Below are 20033 nucleotides of genomic sequence, written 5' to 3'. Positions count from 1 at the left end.
GACCTCCAAGGTATTTGAACAATTTGGTTCATTTTCATCAATTCCCATCCAATTCCTTCCACAATCTCCCCCCACCCCAAAAATAGGAGGCTTCCAGTTCACGGACACTTTCAATACATATTTTATATATATATATATAATATATATATATATATATTGACCAGCCATATACCTCACTAAACTTTTAATGTGGAAAATGTAAAGTTTAAAAAAAAATTGTTCCAGATTGGGTGAGTGACAAGGGCACATTTATTGCTGCACCCTAGTCGCCCAAGCTGGTGATGGTGGGCCTTCTCCTCGAGCCTCTGCAGTCGTTAAGGTAAGGGTGTGGCCCCAATAGTATTAGGTAAGAAATTCCAGGACATTGGCCCAGTGACAATAAAAGATGGTGCAGAGCTTGGGGATGATCTCATTTCCAACACATTGCTGCTCCTGGAGAGATGGTTGGGGTTTATCATATTCAAGATGGTTATTATCTAGAACTTAACATGAAGCTCGAACCTAGCTGTTATGTAGGCCTGTTGTAACTTACCCTGGACTGGTTCATTACTGGAAGAGAAAGGAGGCACAGTCAAATTACTAGATCATATTTAAAAAAACAAAATTGAGCATAAGCCTTAGACTACCCACAGCTGCAGGGAATCCTGTGGTTCCTGGGTTGCATTAAAAAAAATTCACAGCAACCCTGAAAAATCCCCTATTGCAGAAATACTACTTACATAGCAGAAGTTTTACTGCAAATTATACTCTAAAATAGGCACTGTAAATTCCAAAACTAAAACGTTTTAGAAAACATTCCTGCTCATTTTACCATTACTCACTCTTATAAGAGTTACTACTTTTCTAACTTACATAAAATCAAAATCAGAACCTTAACTTTTTTTACCCTCTGCTTTCCCTTTAATCCTTTAACCTAGCTAGGCCCTGCACAAATATAACTTAGGCAATGGTTGGAAAATCAGTTTGAAGGACTGGATCAGAAGGTTAATCAGACTGTTGTGGTTAGATCATTAAGCTATAAGGCCAAACTAATCCCTTCCCACCCCAGCTGACTTTCAATGACTCAGTGACAAAGGCAAATTAGCAACAATGCTCAAAAGGGTTACATTTGCATTTTGTTTTGGTACTAGTTGTGAATAGGAGGATTTAAGATATCAAAATTATAGTCATAGGGCAGAATTTTGCGTTCGCCGGCGGGCGAGCGATTGCCGCTGGCGAAATGGGCTGCGCCGCTATTTTCCGCGGGGGGACCAATTAAGGCCCATCCCGCGGGTAAGCGATTCCTGTGGAGAACGGGAAAATAGTCTCGGGGCGGGCGGGCCGGCCTCAGACTGCCGGTTCCAATGGGGAGCCGGCAGCCTGCTTGAGGCAGTGCACCATGGCCACTCGTGGAGAGAGGGAGGGAAGTCCGAGTGGAGAGCAGCATGAGCAGGAGGAGGAGGGCAGACTGCAGGAGAGGCCAGCGGGGGGCCACTGTGCCCCCCCCCCCCCCCGATTTTCAGATGCATGCCTTGCTGTCCTCCTCCAAGAGGTGTCTATCCGTCGGCAACTTCTTATCCAGAGGATGGGTGGAGGAAGGTCCCCCATGTCACCAGCCAGGCGTAGGAGGAGGTGGGTGACGCTGTAAGAGCCCATGATGATGTGCGCTGCGGTCTGAGTGAGTACCATGTCTGTCTTGGCCATTTGACCCAGAAGGCAGCCTTAGCCTTTGACCTCCCCCACCATGTCTTGCTGTCATTACTGCAGAGGGCATCTGTCGCACGCTGGGTGGGCAAATGGGTACTGACCATGCTTACACATGGTGGAGAGAAGAAGGGTTCTCCCCACAGCATATGTTGGTCTTTGTGGCATTTGAGTAGTCTGGGGGCAACCTGCAGGGGAGGCCGCTAGACACATACTCAGAACTCCAACACATATCATATTGATGGTAATGAGATGGTGCAAGGGGTGCCTCAAGGTGTTCTGGGCAAGTGCCATCTGCTGGCATTGGCGCCACACATGGTTGCCGTAGGTGCTAAGAGCCGTGCGATATTCAAAGTGATGGACGCCAAATGTGTCCAAGGTGGCCATTGGGGGAGGGGGTTGGGACCAGCCGTACTATCTTCTGGGGACTGATCACCAGTAATGTGGACAAGAGGCGTTAGAGGCCTCAGATGGGCCACTGTGGTTGGGGTGCGCGTGCAGAGTACATGAGCGAGCAGCCCCAATAAATCCTCTTCTCTGTTTTGCAGGCAAAAACTCACAATGCCCGGGAGCACCAGAGGACTGGAGGTGGGCACTCCCTCCTCCAGCGCCTCACGCCTTTTGAAGAACAGGCCATGGAGCTGGGCAGCAGTCAGGAGGCCAGGGTGGCCGGGGGCGGCGAGACTGGGGTCCAGCGGGCAGGTATTTGAGGTCCAGAGTCCCATCCACTCTGTCTGCCCACCATCTAAACCACTGATGGTTGCTGCAATCGTTAATGCTGAAACAATGCTCATTCACAGACTGAGACATTCTGACGTGTGGGTCATACAGGAGGGACCCTCGTCCCCTTGAGGAATCGCGTCGCCACCACCTTCCAAAGTCACCTTATCCCATTTGCGACCACTATCACCATGGTCTAACATGCCATTGGATCGCTGCTGCACAGCCAAAGACTTATTTCATCTGAGGGGGTTTGGGACCTCCAGCACCCTTTCAGCCAGTGCACCCCACATTACTTTGTCCAAAAGGTTCTCAGCACCTCAGCTGTGAACATCATGGCACTAAACATAGATAAATGCCACCACGTTACTCATCCCTGCGCCAAGGGGAAATGTTGCCTTCTGCCCACCCGGTCTATGCCCCTCCTAAGGGTATGAAGGTCAATAATGTGACCTCTCAATCTCCTGTGATCGACGGCAAATGTCACTACTGTTTGCGATGTTTCCTCAACCCTGCAACTATCCAGGCCACAATGCAACCACATTAGGTACCTCTGCACTCTCCCCACTCCTATGATTCATAACAAGCCATGTGGCATTCCTGAGGCCATCTGACCAGCCTGTCTGCATGTGCGTTTAGTGTTTGGGGCTCATCTTGACTCTTTTCCACCTCACCAATGTTCTTCTCCTTAGGGTCTTGAAGGGTGAGTGACTTATGAGGCTGGGGGGGAAAGGGATGAGAGGTTGAACTGAATGTACGCTAACTAATGTACTGTCCTTGTTGTTAATTTCAGCGTCACCACCAGAGTGACCCGCACCTCGACCCAGTGGCCCCCCCCTCCACACCTGAGGGCCAACAAGTGCAACTTGCAGCACATCATTTCAGCCAGCCAGGCACCAGTACAAACACACACACCTCGGTGGGGACTTTACCGTTGGCTAGTGTCCCGAGTCACAGTGGAGAGGGCACATCACAATCGCTGGAGGAGATGGTAGGGGCAGAGAGTGCCAATGGCTCCAGCAGCCGGAGGGCTGCAGGGGACGAGGCACATGCTGAGTCTGGCACTGATGACGTGCCTCTGGAGTTGTCCCCATTGCAGCAGCTGCAGGAAAGGGGGCAGGAAGTGCGTTTGCATCTGGCAGGTTTGCATGAGGGAATTGTTCGCTGCGACGGAGGAATCCAGGCAGAGTGCACATGAAGAATCCGCCCTCAGGGCAGAGCATCAGGATTCCTTCAATGAGAGATTGGCAACTCTCAGAGAGGGGCTTCCACCAAATGGATCAAAATATGATTGGGTTACGCTCTGACCTGCAAGCCCTCACAGCAGTTCTGGCCACATGTGGTGTTTTCCATTGTGGGAGATGTTGTGGACAACAAGCGCCGGCACTCAGTGCCCATGCATCTGCGGTGAGCAGGGAGGTAGGTTTGGTCCTCATGTCAGCGCAGCAGTTGCCTGTCGTCGCTGCGAGCTCCTCTCATGGTGCTTCGGATGAGGGCAGCAGCTCCTCTGCCCCTCTGCCAGTCCACGTTCTTTCCATTGAGGCTGTGACAACTGGGGAGGTGCCAGTTCTGGCACTCCCTCCCAGGCGGGGCCATCACAGGCTCCACGGGCCAGAGGACGCTCGCCAAGGTCATCAAGGCCAATAGGACAGCAGAGTCAGCAGGCTGTCTCTCAAGCCACTCCGAGTGATGGGAATGGCACCAAGATGTAGCACCCGAAAACATAAGCATAAAGGTACCTTAGGCACTCCATGGGTATGTCACTGGTGATTTTGTCTTGGCCTTAGAATAGGGACCCATATTTTTCTGATCATTAAGAAGTTGTGTGTGTTTTTGTTTTGGGCAAAGTAAAGTCCACCTTTGTTACCATGGCCGAGGGTCTTTTATTTGTGGTGCATTTTTCTTTTTCACATATTTATCATGAATGTTTGAGTGGACATTGATGTTTCTGTACTAAGCCCTTAGTTGCAGCTGATAAGGTGGAAGATGTAGCACCTAAGTGCCACGTGTGGAAGTTCCAGGCAATACTGTTCCTGCTGATCCATGTGTGTGGAGCGAGCTGAAGGTTCATTGGATTAAATTGTCCCGGGTTTCCCTGCCTCCTTGGTGTAAACACGGGTCGTCGTTCTGCCCCTCATCATCGCCCTGTGCTTCCTCATCCTCTGAGGCACTGCTGGATTCATCATGTGCAGTCTCATCCAGGGCATCAAGGTCTTCATTGTCAACTGCATCCCCCTTTCCAGCCAAGATTGTGCAGAGCGCAGCAGACTACCACTATCAGAGAGACGTAATCTGAGGGGTACTGGAGTGCGGTCCCTGAGCAGTCCGGGCAACGGAAGCACATCTTGAGAAGACCGATGGCTCTCTCCACCAGCAGCCCTTGTGGAGCCCTGGCTCCTTTTGTACCGCTGCTCAGCCTCTGTTCTTGGATGGCGTAGTGGCATCATGAGCCACCTTCGCAGGGAATAGCCCTTGTCACCCAGCAGCCATCCATCAAGCCGGGCTGGAGCACTGAAAAGCCCCGGCACCTGGGAGTGTCTGAGGATGCAGGCATCGTGGGAGCTGCCTGGGTACCTTGCACAGACTTGTAGAATCAGCATCCTGTGATCACACACTATCTGCACGTTCATGGAGTGGAAGCCCTTCCTGTTGACGAAGGCACCGGGCTCACCTGCTGGCGCCTTGATGGCCACATGTGTGCAGTCTATTGCACCCTGGTCACGGGGAAAGCCAGCAATGGCCTCGAAGCCTCTGGCTCGCTGTGTCTGACTTGCCTGGTCACAGCGGAAATGGATGAAGGTGGATACCCGTATGAACAGAGCATCTGTAACCTGCTTGACACAAGTGTGGACAGCTGATTGGGAGACACCGCAAAGATTACCCACCAGCCCGTGGAAGGAGCCAGAGGCATAGAAGTTGAGGGCAACTGTGAGCTTCAGAGTCGCTGGCATGGGGTGTCCACCCACACAGTTAGGGAGATCTCAGGGCCAATCATCTGACAACTGTACTGTCTTCCTTGAGAGTTGGAGCCTCCTTTGGCACTGCAACTCAGTCATATTGAGGTAGCTGCTTCGCCGCCTGTATACCCTGGCAGCAGGATAGTGGCGTCTTCTGCGGCTCCTTCCACCTTGGACAACCTCTTGGCCCCGTGCCCCTTGTGCCTGCGCCTGGCCTCCCAAAGGTGGCTCCCCTGGAGACTGATTGTTCAGTCCTCGCCTCCTCCTTATTCTATCCCTCCCTTCCTTCTCAAGGGAGCTGCCTCCAGTGGAGAAGTCAGAACCCATATCCCCAGGCTAAATGGAGGCCTCCAGAAAGCTGCAGGCCCGAGAAAGATTACTGTCTGCAGATGGTTTCAAAGTACACAAGAAGCTTTTGGAAATCGGTGAGAACTGCTAACAATCAAACAGGCAACTTTTAAATACTTTCATCAATTTTAACTTCGTAAAAAACATGAACAACCCCTCTGAGTCCACATATCCCGACATTGCAGAGGTTTCCTCAAATAATCTCCTACCCGCCTTCCCGTTGGGCCCCTGCGCCGACCCGAAGTTCGCTTGGGCCCCTCAAAATCGTACACAATTGGCAAGTTAAGGGGCTTAACGAGCCCTTCAATAAATGACGGGCGAATGCGCCCGCCCACTGAAATATTGCGATGGCGTGCACTGACGTCGGTGCGCGTTAATTTACGTGCTGACGTGCGGGCTGGAAAATTCTGGCCATAGAATGGTTACAGCATGATGGAGGCCATTCAGTCCATCATGCCTGTGTCAGTTTTCTGCAAGAGCAACTCAGCTAGTCCCACTCTCTCATCCTTTCCCCATTTTTTCTCTCTTCCGGTGCTTCTCCAAATCTCTTTTGTGAGCCACACTCCTAAGGCAGTGCATTCCAGATCCTAACCACTCACTGTGTAAAAAGGTTTCCCCTCATGTCATTATAGTAACTGGCTTTATAACAGTTATGTCCAATTTCCATATTCAGCCTTCCTTGCCTAGTGGCTAAAGGTACTCATACAGTCCTAAGCCAAAGGTGATATAATTGGTCTCAGTCCCAAAATTAGAAGAAAAAAAAGATGGTTCTTATTCCTGATCACTGTTCTGTCACCCTCTTGGAAAGTGAGGACACAAAAGTGTCAAGATGGGACAAGGCTGGCTACTTTAGCTATTCATGCTTGAATAGCTTCTTATCAACTCAGGAGAAGAGCAATTTGGATCAGGTACTGGAAGGCAGCTTTTTATGGACCCATAACTAAAAGTAAGCATCTGCAGGGGGAGAAGAAAAATCAGCATGTTAGAAAAACCACTGGTTGGACTGTATCTAGATGCCGCTGAATTGGAAAGTCCCAAGTGAAATTAATTTGTACAGTCTCAACCCAATCCCTGGTAGGTGCATGGCCAGAAAGACAGCTAGTTTAAGAAGGTGTTAGGGGATAGTTTGAGGCACATTGTGGGGAGCTGTACCCTGCAACTATATTCATTGTTCTGCTCATAAAAGTTATATTTATATTTCTTTACTTTTAAAACAAAATAAACAACCCTGTTCATTTTTCTGGTCTCAGTTCCATCTTGTCCAAATGTTGCCTTAAAACATAAACCCTATAACAAAATCTAAAATATTTGCAAATCTGCCACCTTAATTCAACACAGGACTTAATATAGTCTCTTCCCTTCAGAAATATACCTTGTGTGCACTCCAAACTTTGGGATACCTTTCAGGAAGTAACAAGAATTTTGAATCCTGTTTAAACCCCACAACTGATTTTCTTTTTCTTTTAATCTACTATTTTTAATTTTCAACAAATATCTACCTATCCACTTATTTCTTTTCAATGGGGCAAAAGAGAGAGAGAAAAAAAAGGGGGTGGGGAAGTTAAATTATTTAACTTTCTTGCAGTTGTTTTGCCATCTTTGTATACACCATCCAGTCTGTTGTCAATATTTAATAACTTCCTTGTATCTAAATTATTCAAATATCATCAGGATCACACCACTTTCAAAATTTTTTCTGCCAAAAGCTAAATGACGATGTGAGGTGCATGGAATTGTAAAATCTGAAATAAGTGACAGCATTTTCTCCAATACATTAATATTTATTTTTGATAATACAGTATCCAACACTGCATATACTATTCAAGTGAGGTCATACCAGTGAAAAACATGTGTACAACAGTTTATAGTCCCTTAAGTTACCCTGAGTCCCAAACAATTACTTGATTTACCTAGTTGACGGCAGCATTTTGTTGACTGGAGACTTTGTGAAAGAGGTTAATCATACTCTAATCTTCCTTCTTTCATTGCCCAACTACTACGTATTGTACATAAATATAAACAAATATTCTAAAATTAATTTACATAATGTCCCAAATGCTAATTATCTGGTCACATAGCTCAGCAGCAGTGAAATGTATCACTGGAAATGTCCCTCATAATGTGAATATAGACATCACAGACTATCAATCATGAAGACTTTCTCACAATCATAGTCACAAAGTTAGTAATGAAAGGGAAAGAGTGTAGAAAATTTGGATCCAACTTGACAATAGCTATGGCATTTCTCACTAGTGTACAGAACGAGTGAATTTACAGTGCAATTATTGTACACAATATCTCGAGGTATGTGGGGACCCACTTCAACTTGCTGGATTTTATCATCTTTGAGGGCAGAGTAAGGTGTCAATTTTACTCAGATTTTTCTTTGGAACATTAACTGGCAACACACAAGGTTGGATATTTAATCTTCTTCAGAATTAACTAGCTACATACACACACAGAACAATGGTATCTTGGTCTTGGGGCCTTTCCGGTTTTAAGTTTCAGGTGTCTAAATACACTCATGAGATAGGACAGAAAGGCAACTACTCTACACCAATCAAGGAAACCTATATTCAAGTGGACAAAACTTAAAGTTGCAATTATTACTAAAGCCATTTTTAAAAAGTTTAGCTAAGCCTAAACGTAGTTTAAGAATTAATGCTTGATTTACTTACATGTTACAGGGAAGTGTGGAAGTACCATGTAATCAGTTTAACTGAAACTAGTGCCAAGATAAAATTAGTACCTGCTTTACTCTAAAACCATCTTGCTAGCATAATGCCGTCCTTCACTGGATTTGCAGCACTTATACTAGATACCTAGTATCTTTCCCAACATCCCAAAGCTTGCCAGAAATTCAGGTACTAGCACCTTGAAACACTTTGATACATTCAGATATTCTATGTGCACCATGCAAATAAGATCAGATTGACAGGAGATTGCTTCTAGGTTAAAATTTAACACTAGAATCACAACTAATGTACAATACAAGCCAGTTCCTTGGTGGGCAGTTTACTCCTTTTGTTAGTTTAGAAAAAGTACATACTTATCAACTGGGATGAGAAAATTGTCTGATGACAAGAGGCTGAGTAAATTGGGCCTTTATTTTCTGGAGAGATAAAGACAAAGAACTGCGGATGCTGGAAATCCAAAACAAAAACAAAAACAAAAACAAAATACCTGGAAAAACTCAGCAGGTCTGGCAGCATCGGTGCAGAGGAGCACAGTTGACGTTTCGAGTCTGCATGACTTTTCAACAGAAGAGTCATGCGGACTCGAAACATCAACTGTGTTCCTCTCCACCGATGCTGCCAGACCTGCTGAGTTTTTCCAGGTATTTTTGTTTTTGTTCTTTATTTTCTGGAGTTTGGAGAGATGAGAGGTGATCTCATAGAAACACTAGTTTCTGAAGGGGCATGATAGGATAGATACTGAGAGATTTGTATCCCCAGCTGGGGAATCTAGAACACAGGGGCACAGTCTCAGGATAAGGGGCTGACCATTTAGGACAGAGATGAGCAGAAAAACTCACTCAAAAGGGTGCTGAATCTTTGTAATAATCTACCTTGAAAGGTGTGGATACTCCATTGTTGAATATATTTAAAGCTAGGGTAGACAGGTTTTTGGCCTCTCAGAATGAAGGGGTATGGGAAGCAGGCAGACAAGCGGAATAAGGCTGATGATCAGCCATGATTGAATTGAATGGCAGAGGAGGTTCGAAGGGCCATATGGTTTATTCCTGTTCTTATTTCTTATGTTCAATAGTATGGGTCTTTTTATTTAAATCAATCTAATCATTGCTAATGCAAGACAAGATTACAAGCAGCAAATGAACAGAGTGGTTTTAACATCGATCAGCTTATGGAAACTTTTCACCCTTATCCATTGTCTCATGGGTAATGTCTGCTGCAGCATATTTAAAGGCTGCTACCTAACTGTCAAAAATCTACACCAAAAGATGGATAGCTGCTCAGTTCCTCTCTGTTGCAATGTGCATATTTAAGCAATACTTAATACTCAAATTGGTCAGATTTAAACTTCCTGCCGCTTTGCTAGCAGCTTTCATCCCCAGAAGTTAAGACTTCTGCATTTTTGCAAACCATTTCATGACAAAAAAAAAACTTGCTAATGCATAAATTACAATTTTTTTCTTTCCATTCTTCACCCCCCCCACCACCCCACATTAATGCCACAATATAGGTTTCCACTCCTGTTTGAAACCATCCATCTGCTACATCATTCAATTTCAGACAGATGCACAGTGTTTCTCAGTTCTTCTCATTTTTCATAGCAGCTTTGAAAATATGCCACATCACATTTTAGGGAGGGGGAAGAAAAACACTGAAAGCATACACTAAAAAATGTTAAACTAAAATTGCAGATGTGTACAGTTGAGTTACTTAATCTAAAATTCCCCATTAAAACGTTTTGTACCATGCTACTTAAGTCAGACACTGCATGTATAGAAAATGGAAAAGCTATTGCACTGTAACATGCTCTTTTTCTCTCTTTCCCCCCACCGCCCCATCTAATAAACTAAAAGTGTGGTTTTGGTTTGGCAGACAAATGCAGTACTGTGTATTACTGTTGAGCAGCATGATCTATCATATGTTCAATTATGGCTTATAAACTGCTTGTAGCTTCCTTATAAAAATGATGTCATCATTAAATGAGACAATGTTTACCAAGCCTAGGTAGAAGAAAATAGCTGATCAGGCGGCACCAGCAGAGAACTTGCTGACGCTTGGTTGACTGATCTTTTGAGTTCACGTGGAACAAGTTTATGATGGAGCTTTGAATTCAGAGCTCCCTATTCTCAAAGGCTATTCAGATTCACAACATAGTACGTAATAATGCTGGGGCTCACTGCTTGCTTGAAGAATGGTGGAAAGCTCAGTATCAACTGTTGCAATTGAACATTATACAAAATGACTAGTTTTCACAGTATCTAAAAAAGAAACATTGGCCAAAAAGTATTAGCATTATCAAGGAACTTTTCTAATTTAATAGCCTTGTATTGTCTTCATGGGAGCAATCTTGACTGCATCAGAAAATTAGTTAGGAAGTTGTGGAGCCAAACTCCACTCCGGAGACATGTTCTAGGTTGACAATGAATGAAAGCTGTACTATCAGTGGTGCTGTCCTTCAGTTGAAACATTAAACTGAAGCCCCTTCTGCCTTTTCAGATTCAAAAATTCTACAGTCCTAGTTGAAGGAGAATCAGGGGAGTTTTTTTTTTTAAAAAGTATCCTGGCCAACAATTATCCCTCAATCAACATGATTAAAACAATTATCTGGTCATTTATCTCTTGCGATCTGAGGGAGCTTGTTGCTGCAGTGGCCTTCATTATAACAGTGACTACTTTTCAAAACAACTTAATTCACTGTGTACTTCTTTGGGGTGACCCAAGGACATGAAAGGCACTATGTGAATGGAAGTTCTCTCCTTTGATAATGTAAATCGAAAGATGTTTAACTTAGGGTCTAACCCACGAGGTCTTACGACAAGGGTTGCATCACAAGATGATGCAGTTAACAGAACCCATTCAAAGCTAAAAGCCAAAACGTACAAGATCAGACAAAGAATCTGGTTCCACAAATGAAAATCTATTTTAGTCGCTATTCTTAGCAATCAACTTTTACAGTGGCCAGGAGCAATGGGCAGCTATAACACTAAGTGGCCAAACAGTAAAAGTGCACGTACACAGAACCAGTGATCTAAAAAGGGCAAAATAACATTATCAAATCTTCATCTGCAATACTAAGATTGTAAACAGCTACTTCAAAATAGAAAATACACTAAAATACTGGAATCAGTATGGCTGGAAAAGTCAGTAGAGGTTAGTGATAAAAACATGCCCAAGATTTATTCCACTTTTGAGGACGAACTGAATTCAGAGCAATCAAGAGAGTTGAGGTTTTCCTGAAAGAGGATTAAAAGATCATGTGACACAGTGGCACAGCTAGCAGCCTGAAGCAGCAAGTTCTCAGACAAGATTATTTTTGAAGTAACTCACCCACAGTGCCAGGAGAGTGAACATGATGCAAGGCACAATTTAGACTCATCCTGCTGACCAGGCGACTGCAAAATAGAGAGAATTGGACTTCCTCGCTTCATATTTTTAAAAAGGTTCCCTTCCCCCATTGCTAATTGGACACTCAACCTCTGCATCCAGCAATAGCATGGGTCGCCTGTACTAGCCCCCTACCCAGTTCCACTAGGCAGGAGGGAATATTTATCACGGCTGTCAACAAGGGCCATACCAGTGCACAACCAGTCCCTAGCAGCCTCCTGCATCAACCTGCCAATAAACTGATGAAATGCTGTCTTCTTGCTGAATAACTTAAAAACTGTTCAAGATCCTGCTGACAGAACCCATGTTGAGGCAAGCAGCTGATTGGTTAGTCAGAGAAGAGCGGGCAAAGTTTCAACATTCAACTGCTTCCCAACATTGGCCCAGACTCCACAGAAAGTCTGGCAACAAGCAGCACCCAGGAAGAAAAACCAGCTGCCAGATTCAGCTTCAGAGCAAACAACTAATCAGCCAACTGGAGGAGGCTCAGGGAACTTGCAGAGCGGACCAGTGACTGTGGTGCGTTACGTATAGCAAGCCTGAAACCATCCCCAGTTCTTCCACAGTGAGAAGATTAGAGGAGTTGTAGTGGCCCATTCTTAGACCTACTTTCCTTCTGGGGCCATGCTCTGAAATTAAAGTATCTTGATCACATCCCCTCTTTTGAAAATCAGTTTGGTAATTCCTCCAACACAGGGGAGGATCTTCAGCATGATTCAATGCCATTTGATCACTCACTATAAAGCTGCTCATTGTTCCTTGCTGCTCTGCTTATAAGTAGGGGGCACGCAAGAAGACAGGTGACTACACCAAAGAGAGATGGAGACCAAATGAAGAGTGAATTAGGCTCACATAGGAATTCAGTGCAAGGGGGAGGGGAAAGAGGTGTTGGATACATAGGAATTAGGCTAAAAACAAAAAACAAAAAACTGTGGATGCTGGAAATCCAAAACAAAAACAGATTTACCTGGAAAAACTCAGCAGGTCTGGCAGCATCGGCGGAGAAGAAAAGAGTTGACGTTTCGAGTCCTCATGACCCTTCGACAGAACTAGGCGAGTCCCAGGAAGGGGTGAAATATAAGCTGGTTTAAGGTGGTGGGGGGGTGGGGTTGGGTGGGGGGAGAGAAGTGGAGGGGGGTGGTGTGGTTGTAGGCAAAAGCAGTGATAGAAGCAGATCATCAAAAGATGTCACAGACAGCAGAACAAAAGAACACACAGGTGTCGAAGTTGGTGATATTATACCCACTAGAGCTATACCTTGAGTGCCCTACCATCCATTCTTAATTAGCACATTCGTTTAGATAATATCACCAACTTCGACACCTATGTGTTCTTTTGTTTTGCGTGGATTTGAGTAAGAAACACTATGAATAAGGGGAAGTCAGGGCCCAAAATGAAAAGTAATGTAAAGTTAACATAAGGGGAGTAAAGACATGGCAGGGCAGCTCAGTCCTGTGGAACGTGTGTCCTGTAACACATGGGAAGTCGTGGATACTGCTGGTGACCTAGATGACCACATGTGCAGGAAGAGCTGCCAGCTGCAGAAACGTGAGCTCTGGGTTTGAGCTCGAGTCACTGTGGCACATCCACGAGGCTGAGTGCTCTGTGGGTAGCATGTTCAGAGAGGTGCTCACACCGCAGGTTAGGAGCATGGAGGCAGAAAATGAATGGGTGACCGCCAGGCTGTTCCAAGAGAAGCAGGCAGGTAGTGCAGGAGTCCCCTGGGGTCCCACCTGCTAATCAGTTTTCCATTTTGGATACTGGTTGCATTGGTTCCTCAAATGAGTTCATTCAGAGTCAAATTTGTGGCACCACGAGTGGCTCGGCTGTACAGGAGGGGAGGAAGATGAAAGGAAGAGCAATAGTAATAGGGGATTCAGTAGTTAGCGAACAGACAGGCATTTCAGCGGCCATAGACAACTCCAGGATGGTATGTTGCCTCCCTGATGCCAGAGTCAAGGGTGTCACTGAGCGGCTGCAGGACATTCTTCTGGGGGAGGGTGAACAGCCAGAGGTCATGGTCCATGTTAGTACCAATGACTTAGGTAGGAAGGGGGATGTGGACATGCAGACAGAATTTAGGGAGCCAGTTGGAAAATTAGCAAGCAGGGCCTCAAAAGTAGTAATCTTCAGATTATTCACTCGCTTTTCTAGAACTGCTTCATCTAATTCAGGCCCTTGGAGTTGCAGCCTATCCTGACAGGCAATTGGTGCTAGGTGGGGTACACCCAGGATGGGACACCAATCCATCACAGGGCACACATTCACACATGCACACGCACAATCAATGAGGAACACTTTACCGCAGCCAATCCATCTAACCAGCACGTCTTTGGATGGTGGGAGGAAACTGAAGCACCCAGTGGAAACCCACCCAGACGTGGGGAGAACGTGCAAACTTCACACAGACAGACACCCAAGGTCAGGACATAACCCAGGTCCCTGGAGCTGTGGGGCAGCAGCACTGAACCTGCTCCAGATTACTCCCAGTGCCAAATGCAAGTGAGTACAGAAATAGGAGGATATGGCAGATGAATAGTGGAAAGATGGTGCAGGAGGGAGGACGTTAGATTCCTGGGACACAGGGACCAGCTCTGGGGTAGATGACACTTGTACAAGCCGGACGGGTCGCACCTGAACAGAGCCCGGACTGAGTTCCTTGTGGGGTGTTTTGCTAGTGCTGTTAGGGGGGCTTTAAGCTAACTCAGCAGGGGTGTGGGAACCGAGAGAGTAATACCAAGGTGCACAAAATACTGGAGAGACATATAGAACTTGAATAGAGAATAATAAGTTAATAAGTGGAGTTGCAGTAAGGAAGGAAGTAATGAAGTCTAAATCAGACTGCATGACTGTGAATGCACGGAGTATAGTAAATAAGATTGGGGAGTTACAGGCGCAGATTATCATGTGGAATTATGATGTTGTGGCGATAACAGAGACCTGGCTCAAGGAAGGGCAGAACTGGGTGTTAAATATTCCTGGGTACAAGGTGTTCAGGAAAGATAGTGCAAGAAGAAAGAAAAGGAGGAGAGGTGGCTCTAATGGTTAAGGAGAACATTGCAGTGCTAGCGAAAAGGGATGTTCCAGAGAGTTCAAGGACACAATCAATTCATCTAAGGCTAAGGAACAAAAAGGATGCAAATATATTGCTTGGCATAGCCGATAGGCCACCAACTAGTGGGAAGTAGCGGAACAAATCTACAGGAAAATTAGAGAAGTGCAAACATTATAGAGTGGTTATAATGGGGAACTTTACCCAAATGTAGATTGGGATAGTGGAAGTGTAAAGGGCAGAAAGGGGCAAGAGTTCCTAGAATGTGTTCAGGAGAATTTTCTACAGCTGTATGTGCCCAGTCCTACAAGAAAGGAGACACTGCTAGACCTGTTTCTTGGGAATGGGGTGAGTCAAATGGATCAAGTGTCAGTGGGGGAACACTTAGGAGACAGTGATCATTGTATCATAAGGTTTAGAATGATGGTAGAAAAGGACAATGGGCAATCGAGAGTAAGAATAATTAACTGGGGGAAAGGCGAATTCAATGGGACAAGAATGGAGCTGGGGCAGATAGATGGAACCAAAGGTTGGCGGGAAAAACTAGCTGAACAATGGGCTACATTCAAAGAAGAAATGGTTCGGGCACAGTCAAGGTACATTCCCTTAAAAGGGAAAGGTAAGGCAAACAAATCCAGAGCTCCCTGGATGAAAAAGGAGATAGAAATTCAGATAAAGAAGAAAAAGTGTGCTTATGATAAGTGCAGGTAGAAAAAGCAATTGAGAGCCAAACTGAATACAGAAGGCTCAGAGATGTGAAGAAGCAAATAAGAGAAGTGAAGAGGGATGATGAGAAAAGACAGGGAGCTAACATAAAGGGGAATCCCAAAGTCTTCTTTAGGCACAAATAGTAAAAGGGTGGTAAAATTAGTACGAGGGCTGATTAGGGACCAAAAAAGGGATTTACACATGGAGGCAGGGGCCATGGCTGAGGTATTAAATGAATATTTTACACCTGTCTTTAATCAAGGAAGCAGGCACTACCCGGGCCATGGTGACAAAGGAGGAAACTCTGTTACTAGAAGGGTTCAAAATTGATAAGCAGTAGTATTGAGTAAACTGTCAGTACTTAAAAGTTGACAAGGCACCAGGGCTGGATGAGAAGCATCCAAGGATATTGAAGGAAGAGAGAGAGTGGAAATTGCAGGGGCACTGGCCATAACCTTTCAGTCTTCTTCGACTCAGGGGAGGTCCCAGAGGACTGGAGAATTGCAATCATTACATCCCTGTTCAAAAAAGGTTGCAAGGATAAGCCCAGCAATTACAGACTAGTCAGTTTAACTCCAGTGGTGGAGAAGCTTCTAGAAACAATTATTCCAGATAGAATTAATAATTACATGGAAAAACATGGGTTAATTAGGAAGAGCCAGCGTGGGCTTAAGGGAAAATAGTGTTCAACTAACTAACAGGGGGTTGATGAGGGCAATGCTGTTGATGTGGTGTACATAGACTTCAAAAGGCATTTGAAAACATGCCACACAACAGGGTTGAGAGAAAAAGTTATAGCTCAGAGCTTTGTGGATACAAAATTGGCTGAGTAATAGCAAACAGCAAGTAATAGTTAATGGAGATTTTTCAAGCTGGAAGAAGGTTTGTAGTGGAGTTCACCAGGGGCCAGTATTGGATCTCTTGCTTTTCCTGATTTATATTAATGATCTAGATCTTGGTGTGCAGGGGACAATTTCAAAATTTGCAGATGATTCAAAACATGGAAGAATTGTAAACTGAGGATGACCGTGTAGAACTTCAAAAGGAAATAGACATGTTGGTGGAGTGGGCAAATAGGTGGCAGATGAAGTTCAATGCAGAGAAGTGTGAGGTGATACATTTTGGTAGGGAGAACATGGAAATACAACATAAAATAAGGGGTACAATTCTTAAGGGGGTGCAGCAGCAAAGGGACCTGGGTGTATACGTGCATAAATCATTAAAGGTGGCAGGACAGGTGGAGAGAGCGCGGTTAAAGCAGCATACAGTACCCTAGGCTTTATTAATAGGGGCAGAGAGTACAAGAACAAGGAGGTTATGCTGAACTTGTATGTGACTCTAGTCAGATCTCAGATAGAGTACTGTCTACAGTTCTGGGCATCACACTTCAAGAAGGATGTGAACACACTGGAGAGGTGTGAAGAGACTTACAAAAATGGTTCCAGGGATGAAGAGATTGGAGAAGTTGGGACTGTTCTCCTTGGAGAGGAGATTTGATAGGAGGTGTGTAAAATCATGAGGGGGCTGGACAGAGTAGATAGGGAGAAACTAGTCCCTGCTCATAAAAGGATGGAGAACAGGGGGGCACAGATTTAAAGTGATTTGCAAAAGAAGCAAATGCGGTGAAAGAAAAAATGTTTTCACACAGCAAGGGTTTGGGTGTGGAATGCACTGCCTGGAAGTGTGGTGGAGGCAGGTTCAATCGAGGTATTCAAGAGATCATTAGGTGGTTATTTAAATAGAAACAATGCATAGGTTACGGGGAGAAGACAGGAGAATGGCACTAGGTCATAATGCCGATTTGGAGAGCCAGTGCAGACACAATGAGCCTTCTGCGCTAACAATTCTGTGCTTGTGATATTACCTGTCCTTTGTAAACTGAGCAAATGGGCTGTCATCTTTAAATAATCAGGCTCTGTGCCCCCATGCAACTATCAGTACACAGAGACACAACACCCTCTAGAAGGAAGGAGGACACACGACCTTCAAAAAGGCAAACCACAGAGAAAAGCCCTACATGGTTAGTAACAATTCACGACACTGAATGGTGAGATCCAGAATCTTTAATTCTTACGTACAAGGATGGTACACAAGCGGTCCCCCCAATGTGGCTGTGCCAAATCTGTACTTAGTCCTCACAAATGTAAGCCGGGACTCACCATACCCTAAGTCGAGTGCAGCCTTAAATAACCACGAAACCTACTCGTGAAATTTTAAATGCTCAATAGGAATTTTACAACCACAGCTCAAAAATGGTAAATACCTGCAGGGAACACTACATAAAATGAGATTGAGATCCATGTCTGCAAGAATAAAAGGGTAATAACAAATCTAAATACTCAGGTAACCAACCTGCAAAATGTTCACCAAATGGATGACTTTGATGTGACAAAACATCATTCTTTCTAAAAACCTTGAAATGACAAGTCAATTTCCTTAATTCACAGAACCCTCAGGAATCTCCTAGAACTGGATTCTAAAGATGGATTCAGCACTAGACATGACTGATTGAACGCCTGATCCCTATGTAAAGGGACAAGTATAATCAATTTGTCACCTCAGACCTGCTCTGACAACCTGATAGATCATGGCTAATCTGCATCTTAACTCCATCTACCTGCCTCGGTTGCCTAAGCCTCAATACCTTTAGTTAATAAAAAAAAAATCAATTTACCTCAGTTTTGAAATTTTCAGTTGACAGAGTCAACTGGTGGCGCTGGGGGGGGTGGGGTGTAAGAGAGAGAGAGACAGGACAAGTGTTCCAGATTTGCACTACCTTTACTCTGAAGGAGTGGTTCCTGACATCACCCCTGAACAGCTTAGCTCAAAGTTTTTGAGTTATGCCTTTCTCTGGACTCCCCCACCAGAGGAATAGCTTCTCTCCATATACCCTATCAATTCCCTTTATTATCTTAAACACCTCAATTAGATCACCCCTTAATTGTCTATATTCAAGTGAATACAAGCAGAACTAATACCTGTACTCAATTTATTAACCCTGTTAGCTTAGATATAATTCCAGTGAATTTCTGCTGTCCCCTTCTAAGGCCAATATATTCTTCTCATGGTGCTAAACCCAGGGTTAAACACAGCACTCAAATTAGGTCTTCCACTCCTTTGTACTCTAGCACCCCTAGAGATAAATGCCATTGATCTTTTAAATTATTTTTTGTATTCGCCCACTAGCTTTGTGAATTCTGTATGAAAAAAGAGATTGGACTAACATATTCACTTCAGAAGAACAGATGTTGTAGGGGTGAAGTGGATAGGGAAAGGCTTAGGGGAGCCAGGTGGTGAGCCACTTGCCACAGAATACCCACCTGTCTTCCTCTGGGCAGACCTGTTATTCACATTATTTTTCTGGTCACTGGTGACCCCAAAACTGCTGTTGGTGGGGGATTTGATGTCAGCAACACATCTGAAGGTCAAGGGGGAGATAGCTGGGCTTTTCGTCACTAAAGATAGTCACTGCCTGGCACGTGATGCATAAATGTTTTTGCCATATCTCAGCGCAAGTCTGGAGGTTGCCCCAGTCTTGCTGCATGTGGACAAGTAATGATCCCACTCCCTCGGAGGTTGAACCAGAAGCAAGGGGAGAGGGAGATAGAGTCCACTGTTGGATTAGAATATGTCTGGGATCTTTTTGCTGTGTGGAAGGGTGCAGTGCTAGGAGAAAGATTGTAATCACTGTCCATGAAGGAGAATCCAATGGCACTTAGATCTTGTTGAGATTTTTATGCTCATTAGGGGTGTGTGAGGGAGAGGAGTGGATGTGTTTTCTTTCCTTTGGAGGAATTTCAGCTCAGTGGGGAGGTAGGTTGCATTTGGGTTCTTAATGTTTGATCAATTTGGGAAAAGGTGAATGAATACAAGTACAGGTTGAATTATGAAGAAAGGTCTTTAAGCTGAAACATAACTCTATTATTCTGTCTCCACAGACGCTGCCAGATCTGAGTAGTGTTTTTATTGCAGCTTGTGTTATATTTGCTATGCGCTTTGTATGATGTTAAAGTCTTTATTGTTCTTCTTCAATTTTGTTCGATGAAAGAATTGGTGTTGGGGTAGGACTGTTTAATTATTCGTTACTGATGTGTTCTTGGAATCTGGTCCATTACTGCACAAGAGCGTGTTACAGCAGTTTCTGTGTGGGTTTATCACCCAAGTACTTCTGCTAGTTAGTATACTGTGGCATTTCTTGTGGTTTTAGACTGTTAACTCCTGGTCCACTCTTTCACCATCTGCTGAGCTTTTTGTGCTCACATTTTACCACTTCTGCTTCTCAGCAAGTTTGTTTAATTTTCAGTCAAGATTTTATGGCACTCAGAATTCCTCCTCCTGATTCCTAACCCATAACCCAAAGTGTATGCATGGCCTTCAAAGACAGGATTGGACTCATTGTAATGGGTTTTTCTAGGCATTAAACGTGAAAACTAGCTACTCGAATAAGACTGATAGTTGCCAGTGCTTGTGTGTCCAAACACAAGTCAT

General features: G+C 44.7%; 1 protein-coding gene across 2 annotated transcripts in view; it reads right to left on the bottom strand.

Moving 5' to 3' along the window:
* Positions 1-20033, bottom strand: part of pigf (phosphatidylinositol glycan anchor biosynthesis, class F) — a 64689-nt gene that overhangs the window by 1897 nt on the left and 42759 nt on the right. The gene's annotated exons all lie outside the window — the stretch shown is intronic.

The sequence above is a fragment of the Carcharodon carcharias genome, chromosome 2, assembly GCF_017639515.1.
Source record: "Carcharodon carcharias isolate sCarCar2 chromosome 2, sCarCar2.pri, whole genome shotgun sequence".
NCBI classification, from domain to species: Eukaryota; Metazoa; Chordata; class Chondrichthyes; order Lamniformes; family Lamnidae; genus Carcharodon; species Carcharodon carcharias.
This window is presented reverse-complemented; position numbering and strand designations above follow the sequence as displayed.